The sequence below is a fragment of the Pinus tabuliformis genome, chromosome 6, assembly GCF_031772625.1.
Source record: "Pinus tabuliformis cultivar Carrire ecotype Pingquan chromosome 6, CPIR1, whole genome shotgun sequence".
NCBI lineage: Eukaryota > Viridiplantae > Streptophyta > Pinopsida > Pinales > Pinaceae > Pinus > Pinus tabuliformis.
Genome location: NC_142292.1, coordinates 321210552 through 321232968, shown reverse-complemented (window position 1 = coordinate 321232968; position 22417 = coordinate 321210552).

The following is a 22417-nucleotide window of genomic DNA, read 5'->3' as shown; positions in this document are numbered from 1 at the left end:
AGTAGTATTGGCAGTAAAGACTTTACAAGCAATGAACTATGAATCTTGAACTCAGAACCTATAAAATCTTGAGAAGAGAGTTATTTATACAATAGTAAGCTTAAGAAATATCCTAAAACTAATTAGGATTTATTCTAGGAAAGGAAAATATCTTCATGTAAGAAGATAGGGGCAGTTATTGAACTACTTCTTGCTGTCCCTTTTATTCAGGTTGTGTTGGCTTTTTTGTTTGATATTTCGCCCTTTAAGCTGCTAAATTGTTTGAATCCTTTGCGCTGGTTGACTCCTTCAGTTTGATCTTTCATCTGATACTCTTTAAACTATGTGAATATCCTTTAACCCTGTAGAATAACCTTTATTGTTTCCTTTTATCTTTACTGTGCAATCCAGGTTTTTACTGTGTTTTTCAACAGTAAATCACTTTAGATTTTATGTTACAGGGTAAAGTAAATTAATATGGTCTTCATATTTGTCTTCCAATTGTGCGCAGGCTTTTTCTTTGTAAGCCTGGAACAGGGGTCTTTACCTGGAAAACACATAAACTGTTAAGAAAAACAAGGTGACAGAGACAGTCTTGAATGGCTTTACTGAGCTTAAAATGATATTGGAAGGAGTCCATAGCATATCGGAAGGTAAAAAAAGGTTTTTTTGGTCACATAGGCTTATGGAGGCTTTGCTGTGTAAACAGGCAAAAACAGAGCAAAATTGCATTTTAGGCGTTTAAATGGAAAAACGGTTCTTTTGGAAAAATGGCGCAAAATGAACAGTAACCATTTTGTCATTTTGCGAGAGGCAGTTTTTATTGCACTACTTATGAAGCGCTGGCGGTTTTGGGAAGGGTCACCCGAAATAACGTGAGCCTGACACGTAGCAAAGGAGGTCAGTGGAATACCACTTTTTGGGCGGGAAATGCTCGTACAGAGAGCGTACCCAGAATCCCCGAGGGCCGTTGGATACAAACGCCTTAGATTAGATGGTGGTGGAGTGAAGAAGGAGTACGGAGGGTATGAATGATTAAAAATGGTAGTAATGGCTTTATTATGTGTTAAAACTGTGATTAGTAGGGTTAAATGGAGGTTTAGTTATTTCTTTGTTTAAATCATAAAAAATTATTTAACAAAGAAAAACTTTTCAAAACGCATATGGCAGACTTGAAATAATATAAATGCGGGTGGATAATGATATTGGGTCCGGGATAATCACATATTGCAATCAAAGTTTAGTAGGGGGACAACCCATCGCAAAGGAATGCGATAAGGGCTGGACGCGGTATGAAAATAGAACATGGATGATACTACATTGGGTCCGGGTCCCATCGCAATCAGAGATTGCAATGGTGGAGGGTTATGCTATTAGCGGGACTTGCGATGGAGGCGGATGCCATACGGCATGAACTGTAATATATATTTGGTTGGGTCCGGGTCCATCGTTGATCACATATCACAATCGGAGAAGAGTATATTCATATGAAAGGCTTGTGATGCGACAATATTGCGATGCGATATTAAAATACATAGTTTTATTATAAAACTAAGGTTTCGAGTTATTTTATAAAGGATCTAATATATACGGGAAAGGGAACTTTAAGGGTTTAATACGTTAATTAGTTTTAATATGAAATATGAGCGGAAAAGGGGAATTTATATGAAATATGAGTTGAAAAGGGAATTATAGGTGGAAAAGGGAAAATACTAAGTATTATGCTTTTTCATGGTTTATATGTTTTTCGCATATGCATCAATACTTAGGCTAAAACACCTTTTTATGGATTTTTCGGGTAAAAAGGGATTTTATGTGGTAAAAGGGATTTTACATGGTAAAAAGGAATTTTACATAGGGTTTTTTACTTTTCCTAGGAAAAAAGGGTTTTGACCTTAGGAAAAGGGTTTTTTTTTGTGGAAAATGAATGAATATGAATGTATGAAGGTGGGAAGGGGAAATTAGTGAATATAGGGATGAATGGGGATGAATGGGAAGTTAATTAATTGATCTTATAGACCTTCATTTACTTTGTGCAATTGCATCATGGACATAGAACATATGGTGAAACATGATAAATGTACCCTTTGTCAAATGAATCATCAAACTTTTGCAACCTTTCTCTACTTACCCTTTGCTTCTCCTATTACTTTTTCTTCACTTAATGGGTGCATTTAAGCTAGCAAACTCTTTTCCTTTATTTTTATTTTACAAAAGTAAACTATCTAACTCTACCATTATAACCTCCAAGGGCTCAAATTAAACTGATGAGCACCTTATTATTCTCTACCTAACTACTGATTTTCCAAGATTAAACAGTTTGGCCAGATCTTTATTCTCTAACTATAACATCAAATTTAAAGCATGAAGCAGTCAGGATTAAACTATTTGACTGTCATGGGTTGTGGCATTTAAAACAAGCTGCACACAACCATTATTTTACAAAAAAGAGTAGTGGCATTTAGAATTGCTCACTTTCAAAGCCTATTTGTTTGCTTTTCTTTCTAACCTAACATTTTCTTTTTGTCTTCATTTTTTTGGGACATCTAACCTAACATTTTCTTTGATATGGACATCATCATCAAGATATTTTCTTTAAAAACATTTTATTCACTATTGTTATGTCCATATCCTAACTTAACATTTTGTCAAATATTCTATCTTATCAAAACCAAAAAATGCTACAATACAAGTACCATAGAAAGCAAAAACAATACTAGCTAGCTAGCTTTTATACTTGCAGCTTCATGCTCGTTGTTGACTAAGCAGTTTCAGTAGCAAAGCCCATTTAAGATCCCAATGTTGTGCCAATTAAACCAATGGAAGCACCACTAACAACAGAGTAAGTAGCAAGGGTGGTAGTACCTATAGTAAGACCCATTCCAGTGGGTATGAAAGAGGCAGTTTCTATGCTAGTTGTAGTAACTCCGATTAAGCTCTGTGCTATGAACCATGAACCTCACCATGGGAAATAAAAATTGAATTTACTACAACTTGCTCTTCATCCAATAAGAAATCAATGACCATAACTTCTTATAATTGATAAGGTTGCTTTTATATTTAGTTCTTGTTTCTTTAAGTGAACAGAAGAAAAAAAAGAAAAGAGGACATTCTATTTTTGAATTGATATGAAAAAATAAAATTGACTAAGTAACAATTTTTCATAGCTTAGACACTTGTAGCAAGAAAGAGGTGAGCGTTGCAAGTGATTTGATGCATATATGACACAGTGTCTATTGAGGCTATCAACAATCTGTTAGTGCAGCAGATAGCACATGACTAACACGGAGGGACAGTTGATCGTGATTACTGTCCTAGAAATTGAATTTCGAATGACTTTGTGCATAGAAAGAAACAATTCGATCTCAACCACTTTACTGAACTGCAGTATCCCACTTTTCTCCTTGATGCCAAAGTTCATATTGAGGACACAGACACCAAAAGGCTTGCAAGTTTGCTGTAGATTGCAAAATTTGCACTCTGGTTACATTTGCAAAATGCCAACCTATTCTGTCAGCGGTACATAGTGGATTGGTTCGGAGCAGCTCTGTGGAGACCAACCTCTGGCATAGCAGATAGACTAGGTAGAGTAACTAAGGAAGTTCAGTAGCAGAGCCCATTTAAGATCCTAATCCTACACCAATTAAACCAATGGAAGCACCACTAACAACAGAGTAAGCAAGCAAATCCAGGTTCTTTCATTGGTGATTTGGGTAAAGGCACAGAGGTCAAGGCAAAGAAATGATGCACATAGATGCAAGCGCAGTAGAGAAAGTTTTAGTATCTATTCATGATGCATGATGAACAAAGAGAACTTGATGGTGTATAAGTACAATAGTATTGATGATCTAGGTAACAAAATAAGAGCACGAAACAATAAGTCACCTAGGAAAGAACCGTTGTTACAAGAACTTGTGAGTTCAGAGAGACAAAATGTTGGAATTTGTGAATTCAGAGGGCAGCAATACAGAGGGATAACGTGTTGCAACTAATAGTCCTATTCAATGACAGAGATCAGTTCTCGTTTCTTTATGTGAATGGAAGAAAAAAATAAAAGAGGACATTCTATTTTTGCATTGATATGAAAATATAAAATTGACTAAGTAACAATTTTTCATAGCTTATACACATTTAGCAAGAAACAGGTGAGTGCTACAAGTAGTTTGATGCATATATGACATAGTTTCTATTGAGGCTACGAGCAATCTATTAGTGCTATAGATTTGACACTGAATAATCCTCGGACTTCGTACCCATCCAATAAGAAATCAAAGACCATAATTGTTCATGATTGATAGGGCTACTTTTAATCCCAATATCTTCAAAATATGGAGAAAGATTAAAGATTATTAAGTACACTAGATAAGATTGGTACCTAAAATACTTGGTGGTGTGGAAATTGACTAGCTAGACATGGATGATTTCAACAAGAAACTGGGCATAATCAAAGTTGGCAAACATGATTTTGGATGGGTGTTGTGGGGAAAAGTATCCGACTCGGAATGACCCTATCCCGACTCTAAGGGTGACAGTTCCTTAGCAACAACTGAAAGTAAAGCTTTGATATTTTCCTTTATGAAAGTACAGAGAAGGAAGAAAAGATTAACCAACCGGTGTCTTTCGCTTTTGTCGATCCTGTCCTCTCTCTTTGTCTCTTGTTCCCAACTCCTTGCTCTCTTCGCCGGCCCAGCTACACACAGATCCTGCACAAACAAGAGAGGGAAACTACAAGAAACATGTACTCATAACTGATGCATGGATTAGAGTGAATCAGATATACAAGTAAATACAATACATCAATGCAATACAAGTATATAGGAGAACATTCAAAGCTTTATTGATAGAAGTAAAAGGGTTCTGAGAAGGTTACAACCATCAATGGCTCCAATCCAGCAGCACCTCCCCAGCAGCAAGAAATCTCCTCTTCACCTCTATAAAAGCAATCACCCAATAGCTCTAACTGTAAACCAACAGCACTTCCTTGCTTTGCACAAAATTCCAGCCTCCCTAGACCTCATGAGAGAGCTCTATATATAGGAGATTTGGAGAAAGGATGAGTCAGCTTGAGACTGACCTAAAGCTGCCTTGTGTCCTCTCCCACTTTAGTTAATCTTCAGTTCTTGAGTCCACTTGGAGATCCTTGCTTACACATGGAGATCAAGTACCTCTTACTCATCACAGGGCGAATCCCTTGAACCAAGTGTTAGTTTGGAAGCTTCCTGGGCAATTGACACCTTGCAGAATGACTGTGCCACTTGGCCAATCTCGCCCAGCGCAGGTAGCCTTCATTGGAGTTGACTTTCAGCGCAGGTACAAGGAGGAGCAGTTGACATTCAGTGCAGTTGCTCAGTGGAGCAGCTGACATGATCCAAAAATAGCCTGTTTTTAAGTGTTTCAGGTGGAGAACTGATAGGAAGTGCTGTGGTTTGCTGACCTTGTTCCTCTAGGGGTAAGAACAACATGTTTAGGGACTGAGGATCCCTGTAATTATTGACATTTCATGCTCCATGCTGCGAGGCACAAAAATGTCTATAACAGTTGCCCCCTAAAGTATGAGGCCGTTTATCGGGTGAAATGCTTTATCTAGAGGGTCCAAAGTTCATTCCAGTGCTGAGGAGGCGCCCTGTAATACAATACAATACAATACATTATTTTTCATTCTGTTTTCATGATCTAGCTGAGGCAGGCATTCCCATGCTCAGCTTTATAAATACATTTTGGTACATAGAACAGACGATCGTCTGATGATAGACCGATAATTCTCTGCTGGAATTATCATCCTTTGAGTAGGATGATCATCTGCTGCAATGATGTACATGACAAATGCTTTTATATTTCCTGAATATGTATCGCAGCCCGGATGGATGAAACTAGATCCGGGGTCTTCAAACTCGTTCGATCTTCACTCTAAGTACAAGTCGATCCATGTGAGAATTTCGCTGAAGTCGAACATGGAAAGACATCGCTTGATTATCGGTCAATGATGAAAACCGTTAACAAGCGCGAGAGGAATCACCGATAATGATAATGACCCTCAAGGTACCGCAGTACAATTCACGTGGCGTGAATAAAGGACTTGGCGTCGAACGCCACGCAAAATCTTCTGGTCGAAGGTCATTGATGTATACCTGTCGCCGGAAGTGAGAAACTTGCCATTGAGGTATGCAAGCTTCAAAGTACTGATGGGGTTGTTCCTAGATCAACTCCTTGGATAATGAGCTGAAGTCGACAAGAAGCGATCCGTCAAAGGAGGGCCTTAATGAATCCCACATCAATGACACGGAACGGAGCTAATGATTTTAGTGGAGGTGAAAACAAACTGTGACATATGATTCAAGGTGGCGATCATGAATGGATGAAGGATAATGTATGGCAGTGGATGGGACACGGTTGACACTTTCAGAATGACCTCTCTTGAACATATAACGACACTGATGCGATGGATCGGTAGCATTACCCCAAAATGTGGATGGTTTGGCGAAGACCATGGTGATGAGACCGGTGAATGAAACAACCCAACCCGATGTGGTACGGAAGAAAAGTGTCATGTTCAAGAGCGACTTGCTACCGTTAAGCTTTGATGTTCTCCCAATTTTTCCCCAGTCATTTCTGACCAGTACCTCTTTATTTTTGTCAAGCTTGAGGAGGATAACATATGCTTGTTCTATAACCTGCCCTTCGGGCAAGCCCATCGCTATGATTTAACGAGCTTAGCGATAGGGAAACTCGTTCTCGTCTAAAGACAAGTTTGTCGCTATTTAATCATTTTAACGAGTCTAACGACAAGGAAAACTCGGTCCTTTTCATTTTTAGAGAGTCTGAAAAGGTACAGAAAGTTAACTCCATAATTCCTTTTTCGTCATCTAATCCCTTAAGTCCGAAAAAGTATAAAACAATACAGAAGGGATGAATTTTCGATTGCTTTAACGAGCCGAACAAAACAAGCGCTCGATCTTTTTGTGCAATAATCCCTCAGGTCCAAAAAGATTAAAATCTAGAGGATGGATAGCGTTCCGGTCTTTTAACGAGCTGGAAGGCCAAAACTCGGCAAACTTTTCATATTTTACGAGTCAGTGAAAAGAGCTCAAAGAAGACTCGTCTTTTGAGGAACGAGTGATAAACAGGGATAGCAGCAGATTCCAGGTACAGGTTGGAATATTCCAGTCACGGCAGTGTCACAAGGATGGCTAAGTGAAATCACTCTTCGCAGATGTTCCTCAAAATGGGTAAACACACAAATGGAAGTGAATGATCGGCCAAATGACGGTGGAGGTGACGGTGCACAAACACGACCAAGGCTTTTATGGCTGATGAATTTATGATCTCAGAAGGGTATTTACCGGTTCATTTTTTCTGAATGAGCTTGAACTCTAAAGGAAAGCCTGCTCATAAACTTATGTTTATTTTTTAACGAGCATGAACTATGCGCTAAAACTGCTCGGATCTTGCGTTTATTTTTTAACGAGCATGAACTATGTGCTAAAACTGCTCGATATACCAGTCATAATAAGAACGCCTCCTGTGAGATAGCTATTTTTTAAGGAGCTTTATCTCACGAAGCTATGCTCCAATTTTGGCAAGTTTTTACCTTTGCCCCACAGGCTTTCTTCATGCAAGGTCGGAAACGGCTAATCCTACGAGTTTAAAGGGTTAGACCTACAGGTTTAAAGGGAGGACCTAAAAATTTAAAAAATAAATAGTCGTCCCTTGCTTACATTCCAAAAGTTTGCATGCCCCCAGACATAGGATAGAATTTCGAGGCTGCCCCTCCTCTCCCCTACCTCTGCTTTTCTTTGGGTGTTCACAGCTACTTGTCATCTTGCCAATCTAATGTTAACAATACTAGTCTTCTCGTTATTTTAAGGGGTCTTATGCGGTACTCAGGCTTCCCGTCGGCCCAACTTTTAACGAACAGCTATTTGTGACAAGAGAAGAACACTACTCAAAGACAAAACATTGGTATTATTGAGGGAGGCTTGCTTCTTTCTTATTATCCGAAGAGGGTTCTATTTGCTGCCGCAAATCAATCTCTTTCTTCGGCGATGTCTAACATTAGGTTACTAAAAATGGTGGCCACCTGTTGTAACAATAGAATCTCTTTCTTTGGAGGCTGCCCCTACTTATCCTTCAAAACATATGTTTTAATGGGTGAGGCTTGTCTTCAAAGATGGTTACTACTTGCTACAGCAAATGGTCCTCATCCTCGGTATCCTGATTATCTAGACAAGGGGAGTGAGAAGCTAATTATCTCACTCGCATAACTTTGACAAAAGAATATTATTCTAGAACAACCCCTCTTCCATCCACGGACGGGGTACGGACTAGTCATATTCTTCTGCGGAAATTCTGCCTTATACCCGGGGTTTCTCCTGCCCGAAGCAGACCAGGGTGCATGCCCCCTGGTTTCCAGTCTTTCTTTCCGAATCACTCGCACTCATCGGGAAGGAGGACTGGGGGTGGAGGCATATCTTGAGTGAACAGACCATTTAGGATTGGTATTTGACTATTTGCGATGCGAGATCCCGGAAATGAAAGTTGGTCTACGAGCTTGACCATCCTTCCTTCGTGTGGAAAACACATTACTCTAAAGAGTGAGGAGACTATCGCTCCCATGCAATAAATATAGTCACGTCCAAGGAGTAGGTTATAATCCAAGGGTCCTTGGACGACCATCACGTTTAAATTGACGGTCTTCCCTTTCAATGTAACAGGCACATTGGGGAGGATTCCTAATGGTCGACTGGTTCCTTTATCAAAACCTGAGAGATTTCTTAACTCAGGTAAAAGCGCCGGGGAACCCAGTGCTTTCCAAGCAACAGAGGAAAGGATACTTACAGACGCCCCCTCATCAATGATAGTACCAGCCATAATCATTCTATAGATCTGGACAATGATTCTGAATGGTATACTGGCTGGTAACCGGGGTCTGCCTAGTTGATTCCAATCAAAGGATACAACCAGGTTGCTTGGTGGTGGGACCGAATATACGGCCGGGTATGACTCTGATGATGTTCCCTCCTACGATAAAGGAATGGGCGCATTGCCCTGACGCTCATCAGAGTCGGTGCTGATGAAAAGAACCTGGATGGTGTCATCCTTATTCTCTTCAGTGAGGGTGTCGCATGAAGCTGACTCTTCGGCGACGGTGTCATTTGAAGACGGGTCTTCAATGACGGAGTCATTGGACGATGAAACCTCTGAAGGAAGAACCGGGTCAACTGCCGTTTCGACCTTTAGACTTTCGTCTGGTCTGGATTCAGTAGGTTCATTCTCAATGACCGACACTTCAGCTGACCACTTGAGCGGGTCAACTGGATTTTCAACTATCGAGGGATTAGGCGCGAGTTTTTGGTATCCAGGAGGAAGTCGCAACGGTGAAACCGGGCGATCTTCCAAAACTCTCTTTGCCTCATCTAAGAATGGACATTTGTGGATGGCATGATTGCCTTCACACAATAGACAGGGTGATCTTGGTCCCCTTCTTCGTCCTTCACTCTCGTTGGTTGACGGACTGCAATCAACATGACAACCAGAGGTTGATGCTACCGGATTATGCAACCTTGGGGACCAGTCCCTTAGGTTGACTCTTGCCAGCTCTACCTTGCGAAGATGAAGGATCAGAGGAAGTATCGTAAGAAGTGGAAGGCTGGTGGGTAGTTCTAGATTGTTCTGACTGTTGATTCGACTGCTCAGGATTAGTGGCGATCTGGACTACATGAGTTGAAAAGAGCCATACAGGTAGGCCGATTGTCAATCCTGGAAGTGACAATGTTGCCATATGAGGCGCACCAACATCTCCCCAAGAGGAGAAGGGATTTGGACTTCCGCCAAGGTTACTTCCTTGGTTGGTGGGCTCCATACTTTTCAACTGAAAAATCAACGTGGGAATAACAGGTGATTATGTTCCGCTTAAAATAAATTTTATTAACGACGCTTTTAGACACAAACTTGCTTTTTCATGTTTTAAGAGTCGAGAAAAAGCTAAAGATGACTCTAGTCGACTTCGATGTATTAACGAGCCCGAAGTGACAAATGCTCGGTTGGACTTTTTCAGTTATAGAGTTTGAAAAAGGCCAAAAGAAACTGCTCTGGAGATCTAGGCAGAGGGTGTGCCAAACCTTTCGCGAAACCACAGAATACGTTTTACGGTACGGGTGGTCGATCTTCGTGAATGCTGTGTTCACTGCATCGCGATCAGTAGGGCGGCCGACACGGCTTCCTAAGGATAAAGGATAAATGCCTATAGGGGTCTCCCAATATACGCGACGGTACGCGGGAGCACAAGTCCGTATTAGTGCCACCGACTCTCAGGAGGAATCACCCACCTTCGTAGAGATCGACAGTCACTACGTTTACAACGCCGGAACACGTCTCTACCTAGACCTCTAGATGTTTGCGTTATGTTACAAAGCGTTGTTATGTAAATTGGATTTATTTTAATGTTGATCTTGCTTAGCAGTTTGCCTTTAAGGATCACCACGAGATGTATATATACAACTTCCTAAATGCAATCTAAGATGAGAAGCAAAACTTTTCAATCTTTCAACTTTGAAAACCTTAATCTACTGAGGGAAAAGAAAGACACAACTTTTCGCACAGATCATAGAACACACACTAAAATGCAAATTTTCCTAAATCGTCAAGCACACAGTCAAATGCAAATATGCACAATGCATGTATTTCTTTTCGTTATCCTTAATGTTGATGTAAGACAGAAAGGAAAACTGTTGTATGACTTTTGAATCTAATTTCAAGCGAAAAATAAACAAGTTTGTCCAAAATCAAAAGACACCTTAAGATCGACTTGTTTAGACACTGGAAATGTATAGATTCAAACCATAAAATGAAAAACAAACAAACTCAAACAGCCATGAATAGTAATAAAACTAGCTCTTAAGATCACAAAGACACTTTTACAGTTCAGGATCTAAGAGGTCACCGCTATACTGGTTCGCTTTTCACAATGGGAAACTGTAACTGAAGCAAGAAATACTGAAAGAACACTCACAGTTTCATCACACAACTGAGGCGGAATAATGTCAAGGAAAGTTGGTTTACAGCAAGTACAATGACCAGCAATCAGCAGCAAAAATCAGTGAAAACAGGGCTAAGACACAGTGGGAAACCTCAGGAAGACATAGCCTAACTGGGTCAGCGCAGGCTCTGGTCTGTCAAATTGACTCTCAGCGCAGTTCCTGAAGGGAGTACCTGCGCTGAAATGCAGACTGCCTGTGGACAGCCTGCACTGAGACACGAGAGTTGCGTTTACAAGGATTTCCGAGTCATAAAAAGCTCAAAAATGCACTGTTTTTGCTGAAATAAAAAGCTATAGGTCAAGTACAGGCTAAGGGATGATCAAGAGGATGAAAAGCTATCACAAAGAGTACAAGAGTCTTTTGTAGATCAGCTCTTCAAATCATGAATCTGCTCAGAAAATGAGCAAGAGTAGCAGCCCCTCTACTTCGCTTTTGATATAGTAAAAAGCTTTTCGATTTGGTACTCTTTTCTTCAGGAAATGAATAGCAAAGATACTACAAACACCAACAAGATACTAGGCTCCCCAGTGGAGTCGCCAGTTTGTTGTGGGGAAAAGTATCCGACTCGGAATGACCCTATCCCGACTCTAAGGGTGACAGTTCCTTAGCAACAACTGAAAGTAAAGCTTTGATATTTTCCTTTATGAAAGTACAGAGAAGGAAGAAAAGATTAACCAACCGGTGTCTTTCGCTTTTGTCGATCCTGTCCTCTCTCTTTGTCTCTTGTTCCCAACTCCTTGCTCTCTTCGCCGGCCCAGCTACACACAGATCCTGCACAAACAAGAGAGGGAAACTACAAGAAACATGTACTCATAACTGATGCATGGATTAGAGTGAATCAGATATACAAGTAAATACAATACATCAATGCAATACAAGTATATAGGAGAACATTCAAAGCTTTATTGATAGAAGTAAAAGGGTTCTGAGAAGGTTACAACCATCAATGGCTCCAATCCAGCAGCACCTCCCCAGCAGCAAGAAATCTCCTCTTCACCTCTATAAAAGAAATCACCCAATAGCTCTAACTGTAAACCAACAGCACTTCCTTGCTTTGCACAAAATTCCAGCCTCCCTAGACCTCATGAGAGAGCTCTATATATAGGAGATTTGGAGAAAGGATGAGTCAGCTTGAGACTGACCTAAAGCTGCCTTGTGTCCTCTCCCACTTTAGTTAATCTTCAGTTCTTGAGTCCACTTGGAGATCCTTGCTTACACATGGAGATCAAGTACCTCTTACTCATCACAGGGCGAATCCCTTGAACCAAGTGTCAGTTTGGAAGCTTCCTGGGCAATTGACACCTTGCAGAATGACTGTGCCACTTGGCCAATCTCGCCCAGCGCAGGTAGCCTTCATTGGAGTTGACTTTCAGCGCAGGTACAAGGAGGAGCAGTTGACATTCAGCGCAGTTGCTCAGTGGAGCAGCTGACATGATCCAAAAATAGCCTGTTTTTAAGTGTTTTCAGGTGGAGAACTGATAGGAAGTGCTGTGGTTTGCTGACCTTGTTCCTCTAGGGGTAAGAACAACATGTTTAGGGACTGAGGATCCCTGTAATTATTGACATTTCATGCTCCATGCTGCGAGGCACAAAAATGTCTATAACAATGGGGGGCACGGAACAACCATAAATCCTAACATAGTATCAGCTACTACTATGTCATGGTCATATCCAAGAAGTTGACACATCATTGCAATAGCCCATTTGGAAATATAGGGAAAGACAGTGGCTCGGTATGGAGGTGGGCCTTTGGGGAGTGCTATGTCTTTAGCTAGATAACTAATCAATAGATAAATAGGGGAGCCATATTCTTGTATTCTAGATCGACAATTTTTCATAGCTTGGAGGAGCAGATAGCACATGACTAACACGGAGGCACTTTCCAATGGATTTTTTTGCATAGAAATAAATAATTCAATCTCATCCATAGTGCTACAGTTCATGGTCTTAAAGTTATTAGCAGAAACTTAATGGAATAAGTAAAAGATAACACATGCCTCTTTGTTGTTGAATTGCTATTTAGTAGATCCAAGTGCATCAACACATACAACTACAAGGTAAACTTATCTCTGCCAACATCATATATTAACCATGTAGGCAAGTAAATTGAGGATTTCTAGGTTCTGTCAAAATGTATCTCTATAGTTCTCACCATGATCCAAGCTAATACTAGGAGCCCAATAAAGTGTTAGTCTTAGTCGAGTGGACCAGTTTCTTAATGACTGTGAGTAATGGGTTACCCTACCTTAGGTGCTCAAATGGTAATCTACTCTATGTATCCATAGTGATGGGGTTACACTACATCATCGTATTGATGTGTTGGCAAAGCAAAAGAGTCAGAGGATATATCACGTTGTTTCCTGATACTGAGGTTCAACATTAGGACATGTTTCTACTTCATAGTGTGGTGGATTGCCTGTTGATTCATAACCGAGTATAATAATCCCAATATAGTCTAGTATACCTGCTTTATAAGTTAGTATAAGAATCCTCTATAAAGAGTTCAGATTGAGGACACAGACACCAAAAGGCTTACAACTTTGCTGCAGATTGCAAAAGTTGCACTCTGGTTACATTTGCAAAATTCCAACCTATTTTGTCAGTTGTACATAGTGGATTGATCTGGAGAAGCTCTGTGGAGACCAGCCTCTGATGTAATAGGTAGACCAGGTAGAGTAGATATGCGATATCCCAAGTGAAAACTAGGAATAGAGCTCTCTCTTTATTTAGCTTTGTTAGACGTGTGACATCATATAGTAACTAGAGTGGATATGCTGGTCTAAGAGGTGAACACTTCTATGTTGGTTGTAGTTCTAGTTAAGCTCTAAGAGGTGAACACTTCTATGCTGGTTGTAGTTCCGGTTAAGCTCTATGTTATGAACCATGAACCTCATCATGGGAAATACAAATTCAATTTACTACAACTTCCTACTCATCCAATAAGAAATCAAACACCATAACTCCTCATAATTGATAGGGCTTCTTTTATATTTAGTTCTTGTTTCTTTAGGTGAACGGAAGAAAAAAAAAAGAAAAGAGCACATTCTATTTTTGCATTGATATGAAAAGATAAAATTGACTAAGTAACAATTTTCATAGCTTCGACACATGTAGAAAGAAAGAGGTGAGCGTTGCAAGTGATTTTACGGATATATGACACAATGTCTATTGAGGCTATCAACAATCTTAAGTGCTATAGATTTGACACTGAACAATCCTCGGACTTCCTACCCATCCAATAAGAAATCAAAGAGCAAAACTACTCATAATTGATAGCGCTACTTTTATATTTAGTTCTTGTTTCTTTAAGTGAGGGGAAGAAAAAAGAAAAGAGGGGATTCTATTTTTGCATTAATATGAAAACATAAAATTGACTGAGTAACAATTTTTCATAGCTTAGAGGAGCAGATAGCACATGATTAACACTGAGGCACACTTGATCATGATTATTGTCCTACAAATTGAATTTTCAATGGCTTTGTGCATAGAGAGAAATAATCCAATCTTAGCCATAATGCTACAAGGACTGGTTGTATCAAAGCCATGAAACAAGTATAGAGGCAAATATGAAATGATCATCAATATATCCCAAAGCATTAAGCTAAGGCAATAAATGAATATTTATTATTTACAACATTTACTGATCAATGATACATCATATACATAGCTTAGTTGATCGAGAAGGTAAATTAGTTGGTCCATAGGATAGATAATTACTAACTTTTCAATTGCTTTTCAGTAAGCATTCATTACATGTTGAGTATCATGTCATCATGCTTAGCTTTTGTAGATTGGATAAGAAAAAGTCCAACTTACAATTGTGAAGAGATTCTGAATATCATGACATACTGAACTGCAGTATCCCATATTGCTCCTTGATCCCAGAGTTCAAATTGAGGACACAGAGACCAAGAGGCTTGCAAGTTTGTTGCAGATTGCAAAAGTTGCACTCTAGTTACATTTTCAAAATGTGAACCTATTCTATCAGTTGTTCTAGGGTGTTGGCTTGATATACCATATGGGAACAAGGCTGTGAACATAAGGAAATCCTCATGACCATTTCTAGCTATATAGGTCAGTGGTCTATGGAGCATGGTTTATGAAAGAAAATGTTGAAACAACACAATTTGAACAAATTTCATGAAAAGGCAACAAGAGAGAGCGAGAACCATGGCAAGTAGACACATAAGATAATGGAAGAGATTAATCCTCTTTAACAATGAAGTTGCATCATTTTGTATGAAAAATGACATTTGAATTATCTAGTACAAAACTTCTTTGTACATGGAAGTCTTGAAGGTTGTATGTAACATCGGCAGCGTCTTATAGATACTTTTCATATGTCATATCTGTTAAACATGGACAAAGTTCTAGTAGCAAACTGGTTTTCAGAATGCACTCGTACTTAACATTTGTCTTTGTTTGGATAATGAACTGCAATTATAGACAACGTCGATATGTGGTTAACTGTTGACATGTGGAACACAAAGCATGCATACACGAGTCGATATCACCAAAAGCAAGGATAATAGCATCCAAGGTAGCATCCTCACCTGTTTTAAATACATTTTGAGTTCCAATTTCATATTCTCCACCTCTACCCCGCTTCCGATCTTGTTTGCTCCCCATCCATGCCCCAGCCAGCATCCATCAAGCAAGGTTGTACCTCACCCTTTGAAAGGAATGTAAAGAAGATTGTAAGGGTTGGCCTTTTCCTTAGGGATAATCAGGTTTTGAGCATGATGTATCAAAGTAACTGTAGAAGTAATGCAACCATAAGTGGGCTAGGAAGTTCCTGGTGTAAATATGGTAGCATGGAATGGACCAGTAGAAGAACTTATGTGTGATGAGCTAAGCGTATTTTTTGCAATGTTTACAAATATAGGAATTTGCAACACTAGATTTGACATTCTCAAAACTAGTTGATAGTTTCCTAATCTTATTTTGTGTTGTTTGATTTGCTTGTTTCAGCAAGCAAATGTCTCTTTTGAAAAAATTTCTTTCACATGATGAACAATCGAAAATAGGTGTGTCAGTTATTTGTGTTCGATATTTTTGTTCAAACTTTGACAATTATGTTGGTTTGTTCATTGATCTTGATTGAATCAATGGATCAGATTTTCCTGATTTCTTTGTTTGTCTTGAAAGATCCTTTGATGTTGTTGCAGATGCACTGCAGTCCAAATTTTCTATGACTATGTCTTGTTTCATTGTTGTTGTGTTGTATGCAAGTTTTATTTTCTGTGTTTTCAATTTTTTCTAAATAATGCCTTTAAGCAAATGCAGAGATAACATTTTTGTCTGTTTTCTTGAGGCACAAGAAGTTACAATTTCTGTTTGTGCTCTGTTTCTAATGTGTTTTTTCAAGTGTCCAAGTGACTAAAATCTCATTGTGTCACTAACATGTTCTAGGTTTTCTAGAACTACTTCTTGTTTCATTGTGATTTTTTTATATCCAAAGTATACTTTTTTCCTTTTAAAATTTTTCCGAGCAATGTCCTTAAGAACATGCGAAGATAAACTTCTCTTGTGCGTGTTTAAGTCACAAGATGGTTTCAATTGAGTTTCAACAAATTGCCATTTTATTTCAGGTTGTGTTTCAGTATTGTTCTTTGAGGAATGTGCTGAATGAAACATCACAATGTCCTCAGTATTTATCACGATTGCTGCATCATATGTTTCAGCCTCAACATGAGATATCTTTATTTGACTTGTATCCTCTTTATTTCGAAGATGACATGTTTCTATGTTATCTTGTTTACTGGATAAGTTCATTTGTTCGTATGAGGTGTTGCTTTGTTGGTGGAAGGTACAATCCATTGTAGAGTCTAGGTTATGAACCAAAGGTTTAAAGTTCCCATTTATAGGATCCTTGTCATGGAATAATATGTCATGAGTATTTGTTCCAACACTTGAATTGAAGTGTAAATAAATTATCATGTTCGTTTGGGACCAAACCCTAATTGGAATTTTTAGCCAATTTGATAGCCAATGGATACAAAAAATATCTCCCCATAGACCTCTAGATTCTAGCGGTATATTGGTTGACGCCGATCTAGCCATTTTGTCTAAATACATTTCACGGCTACTAATGTTGTGCATTTCTTTTAGTGACTCTTCATGCAGTTCATGTTCGTAAGACAAAATTACTTCTCTATCTTGTTTTTCAAGACAATTTCTAAAATACTCTATTGCTCCTTTCCTTAGCTCTATTGATGTGTATCGAAAATCTAGTAAAAGTTCTAAACTATCGAATAAACAGTCTGCAATCAAATACAAGAAATCGTTCACGTGAAATAAGTGATGATTTTCCAAGACTAATTGCAATTTGTCTTTTTCAGATAAAGCAGACATAACGACCACTAACTATTCGATGCAATTATATGTTTAGTAATGCAATGCAATTATAAGTCACAAAATCATAACAACAAGTTGAACAATGAAACTCAATGTAGAAGAGGAAGTAATTGTTTTGTACCTTTTAGATTGCAACTGGAGATGTCTACTCAACTACGCAAATTGCCAATGTCAACGCTAACAAAACTCAATGTGGAATAGGAAATGATTGTTGTGTACGTTTGGAAGTGGAAATGTGTACTGAGCTATTCAGACTGCCAAGGTAGACATCCAGTGAATAGGTTCAGTAAAAGACATTCAAGAAAAAAGGTAATGATGAATAGTGCATAAATTGACGATTACTGTGTTAGATTAATGAAATAGTAAATTTCTTCAAAGATGTAATTAATGAGAACTATTCTAACGAGATATTTATGAAAAAACCCACGCTCCAGAGTTCAACATAGTAACCAAACAAATCTGTTATAAATAAAGATGCATAGTTATTGATGTAAAGCCAAGGTCCTATAAGTACATGAACTACCAACTAATAATAGATGTTCCTATAGCTTGAAGAAAGGTGGCCTTAGAGCATGTCTTTTCCATAGAACTATGACTTCTGTAGCAAAAATTGAGTTGGCTTAGGGCCACAAAAAAACCACCAGACAGAGCCTTCTTTAGGTTAATAGAAGAGTGCATGTAGCACCATGAAGCTACCGGAGAAACTTAACCACAAAAATGCTATTGCCTTTCACTACCGATTTGTGATCCAGTGGCTATTGGACCACCCAATATAAAGAGTCTAAAGAAAAGAACTTGAATCAGAAAAGTGAAATCATACTATTGTAAAAGAGTATCACTATGCTCTTTAACTAACTATTTAACCAAAAAAAATCAGTCTAAGCAATACAAACACAAGTGCCTACTAGAGAGATTCAAAAAAGAAATCCATGCAAGAGCATGCCACAAATCAACCCACATGTAACATCATCAATCTTATATAGGAATAACTTACTTTATCACAAACCTAAAATAGATCAAATTTGACGATGGAGGGAAATTTTAGTACCTTGCTTGAATGAAGATATTCCTAATAAATACCTATGGCTTTATGGATTTTTCTAGCATTCCAGAAACCCAAAATTAGAGCCTAATATGGCACTGGATAGTCAAAACTCTCATTTAGATTGTCTTAGGTTCTGATACCATGTGATATTTGGCTGAGAAACTTAACTACAAAAATGATATTGCCTTTCATTGTCGATATGTGATGCAGTGGCTACTGGACTAGCCAATATAAATAGTCTAAAGAAAATAACTCCAATAAGAAAAGTCAAATCATATTGTTGTAAAAGAGTATCACTATGCTCCCAATTTGATGATGAAGGAGGGAAAATTTAGTACCTTTCTTGAATGAAGATATTCCTCATAAATACTTATGGCTTTATGGATTTGTCTACCATTCAAGAGACCCAAAATTATAAGCTAATACGGCAATGGATAGCATCATTTTCAGTCTTCTTGATTACCTTGGAAACAATCTAAGGAAATTAAAAACAATATTTTTCATTTACTGAGTTAATTAGCATTGATAAAGCATAATGTCTTTTATTTCATAGCCATCAATTTGAGCATCTAGGTGGAATTCTTTTCTTGTTCTTCGTCTCCTCCTTTTCATGATCATGTTTGACTGTCTTTCTAGCAAATTAGCAGTAATGTAACAAAATCATCTCCTAATTTTTTTAAGTCGAGAGGGAAACAAGTAGCCTGTAATGCAATACAGAGGGCGCTCCACTACCAGAAAATACTACTATAGAATAGACTTTTGTAGCTTATAGTTCGAACTGCACTCTTGTAGCAATAGAGAGGGAAATCCCAAGCATGTCCTTGCTATGGAACTATGATTTTGTAGAAAAATAGAGTTGGCCTAGGGCCACGAAATAACCACTAGTCTTGTAAATAAAATTGTATATTTATATTGGTATAAAGTATTTTAGAACAAAATTCATACATTTCTTTTAGGGAGCCCGAATATTAGGGCATTTGAGGTAGGCTATTGCACATATTGGATAGTAGTAATATTAGGGCATTAGAATTTGGGCGAAGAGATTGCATGGAAAGCACAAATTAAACATGAAATAGATCCAATTTGATGATGAGGGAGGGAAATTTTAGTACTTTGATTGAATGAAGATATTCCTAATAAATACCTATGGCTTTATGCATTTGTCTACCATTCAAGAAACCCAAAATTAGAAGCTAATATGACAGTGGATAACACCACTTTTAGTCTCCTTGATTACCTTGGAAACAATCTAAGGAAAGTAAAAATAATATTTTTCATTTACTAAGTTACTTAACATCGATAAAGCATAACCTATTTGATTTCATAGCCATGAATTTGAGCATCTAGGTGGAATTCTTTTCCTGTTCTTCGTCTCCTCCTTTTCTAGATCATGTTTAACTATTTTTCTAACAAATTAGTAACATTGTAACATAATTGTGTCCTATTTTTTTTTAACCAGCTCTCGAATATAAGCTCTGTAAGAATTTCTCTCCTCTATAATTTGACTAGAACAAGCTCTAATCTGGCTGGAAGGAAAGCTCTAATTTGTTCGACCAAATCTCTTGGACAATCAAATTGATTGGACTAGCAAATATCGACTTGTTGTAATCTCTTCGACCATTTCTAATCTGGCTCTTTGATCATCTCTGTAATGTAAATAATATATGGTGTTTCCTGCATAAATATAATGATAATAATAGGAGGGATGGGTCAATATCGATTCGGGGAAATAAAGTGAAGGTTAAGGCTATTAAGCACAATTCAGGTTGGCCCAACAAAAAGAGCGTGGGTGAGGAGTTATGCGTTATCGAGGAGGGCAACCCCAAAACGACAAAGGTACTATCACATATGTTCCTATAGATTGAAGAAAGGTGGCCTCAGAGCATGTCTTTGCTACAGAACTATGATTTCTATAACAAAAATTGAGTTGGCTTAGGGCCACGAAAAAACCACTAGACAGAGCCTTCTTTAGGTTAATAGAAGAGTTCTTGTAGCACCATGAAGCTACCCAAGAAACTTAACCACATAAATGTTATTTCCTTTCACTTTCGATCTGTGATCCAATCGCTACTGGACCACCCAATATAAAGAGTATAAAGAAGAGAACTCGAGTAAGAAAATTCAAATCATACTGTTGTAAAAGAGTATCACTAGGCTCATTAACTAACTATTTAACCAAACAATATTAGTCTAAGTAATACAAATACAAGTTCCTGCTAGAGAGATTCAAAAAAGAAAGCCATGCAAGAGCATGCCACAAATCAACCCACATGTAACATCATCAATCTTATATAAGACTAACTTACTTTATCACAAACCTAAAATAGATCCAGTTTGATGATGAAGGAGGGAAATTTTAATACCTTGCTTGAAGGAATATATTCCTAATAAATACCTATGGCATTATGGATTTGTCTAGCATTCCAGAAACCCAAAATTAGAGCCTAATATGGCACTAGATAGTTAAAACTCTCCTTCATTGTCTTAGGTTCTGATACCATGCAATATTTGGCTGAGAAACTTAACTACATAAATGCTATTGTCTTTTGCTGTCGATCGGTGATGCAGTGGCTACTCGACCAGCAAATATAAAGAGTCTAAGGAAAAAAACTCCAATAAGAAAAGTAAAAGCATAACATCTTTGATTTCATAGTCATCAATTTAAGCATCTAGGTGGAATTCTTTTCCTGTTCTTCATCTCCTCCTTTTCCTGGTCATGTTTGACTGTCTTTCTAGCAAATTAGCAACAATGTAACAGAATCGTGTCCTAATTTTTTTAAGTCGAGAGGGAAACAAGTAGCCTATAGTGCAATACAGAGGGTGCTCCACTACCAGAAAATGCTACTATAGAATAGACTTATGTAGCTTATAGCTCGAATTGCACTCCTGTAGCAATAGAGAGGGCAACCCCGAGCATGTCCTTGCTACGGAACTATGATTTCTGTAGCAAAAATTCAGTTGGCTTAGGGCCACGAAATAACCACTAGTCTTGTAAATAACATTGTATATTTATATTGGTATAAAGTATTTTAGAACAAAATTCATACATTTCTTTTAGGGAGCCCAAATATTAGGGCATTTGAGGTAGGCTATTGCACAGATTGGATAACAGTAATATTAGGGCATTAGAATTTGGGCGAAGAGATTGCACGAAAAACACATATTAAACCTAAAAAAGATCCAATTTGATGACGAGGGAGGGGAACTTTAGTTCTTTGCTTTAATGAAGATATTCCTAATAAATACCTATGGCTTTATGGATTTTTCTACCTTTCAAGAAACCCAAAATTAGAAGCTAATGTGGTAGTGGATAGCACCATTTTCAGTTTTCTTGATTACCTTGGAAACAATCTAAGGAAAGTAAAAAATATATTTTCCATTTACTGAGTTAATTAGCATTGATAAAGCATAACATCTTTGATTTCATAGCCATGAATTTGAGAATATAGGTGGAATTATTTTCCTGTTCTTCGTCTCCTCTTTTTCTTAATCATGTTTGACTGCTTTTCTAGCAAATTAGTAGCATTGTAACATAATCGTTTCCTATTTTTTTAAGTCGAGAGGACAACAAGTAGCCTGCAGTGCAATACAGAGGTCACTCCACTACCAAAAAATACTACTATAGAATAGGCTTCTGTAGCTTATAGTTCGAACTTCACTCTTGTAGCAATAGAGAGGGCAACCCCAAAACCACAAAGCTACTATAATAGATGTTCCTATAGTTTGAAGAAAGGTGCCCTCAGAGCATGTCCTTGCTACGGAACTATGATTTCTGTAGCAAAATTTGAGTTGGCTTAGGGCCACGAAAAAACCACCAGATAGAACCTTCTTTAGATTAATATAAAAGTGCTTGTAACAACATGAAGCTACCTATGATTTGTCTACCATTCCAAAAACCCAAAATTAGAACCTAATATGGTAGTGGATAGCACCATTTTCAGTCTTTTTGATTAGAGGTAACCAACAAAGTCAAGCCGAAGAAAAAACAAAAGTGGAAGCG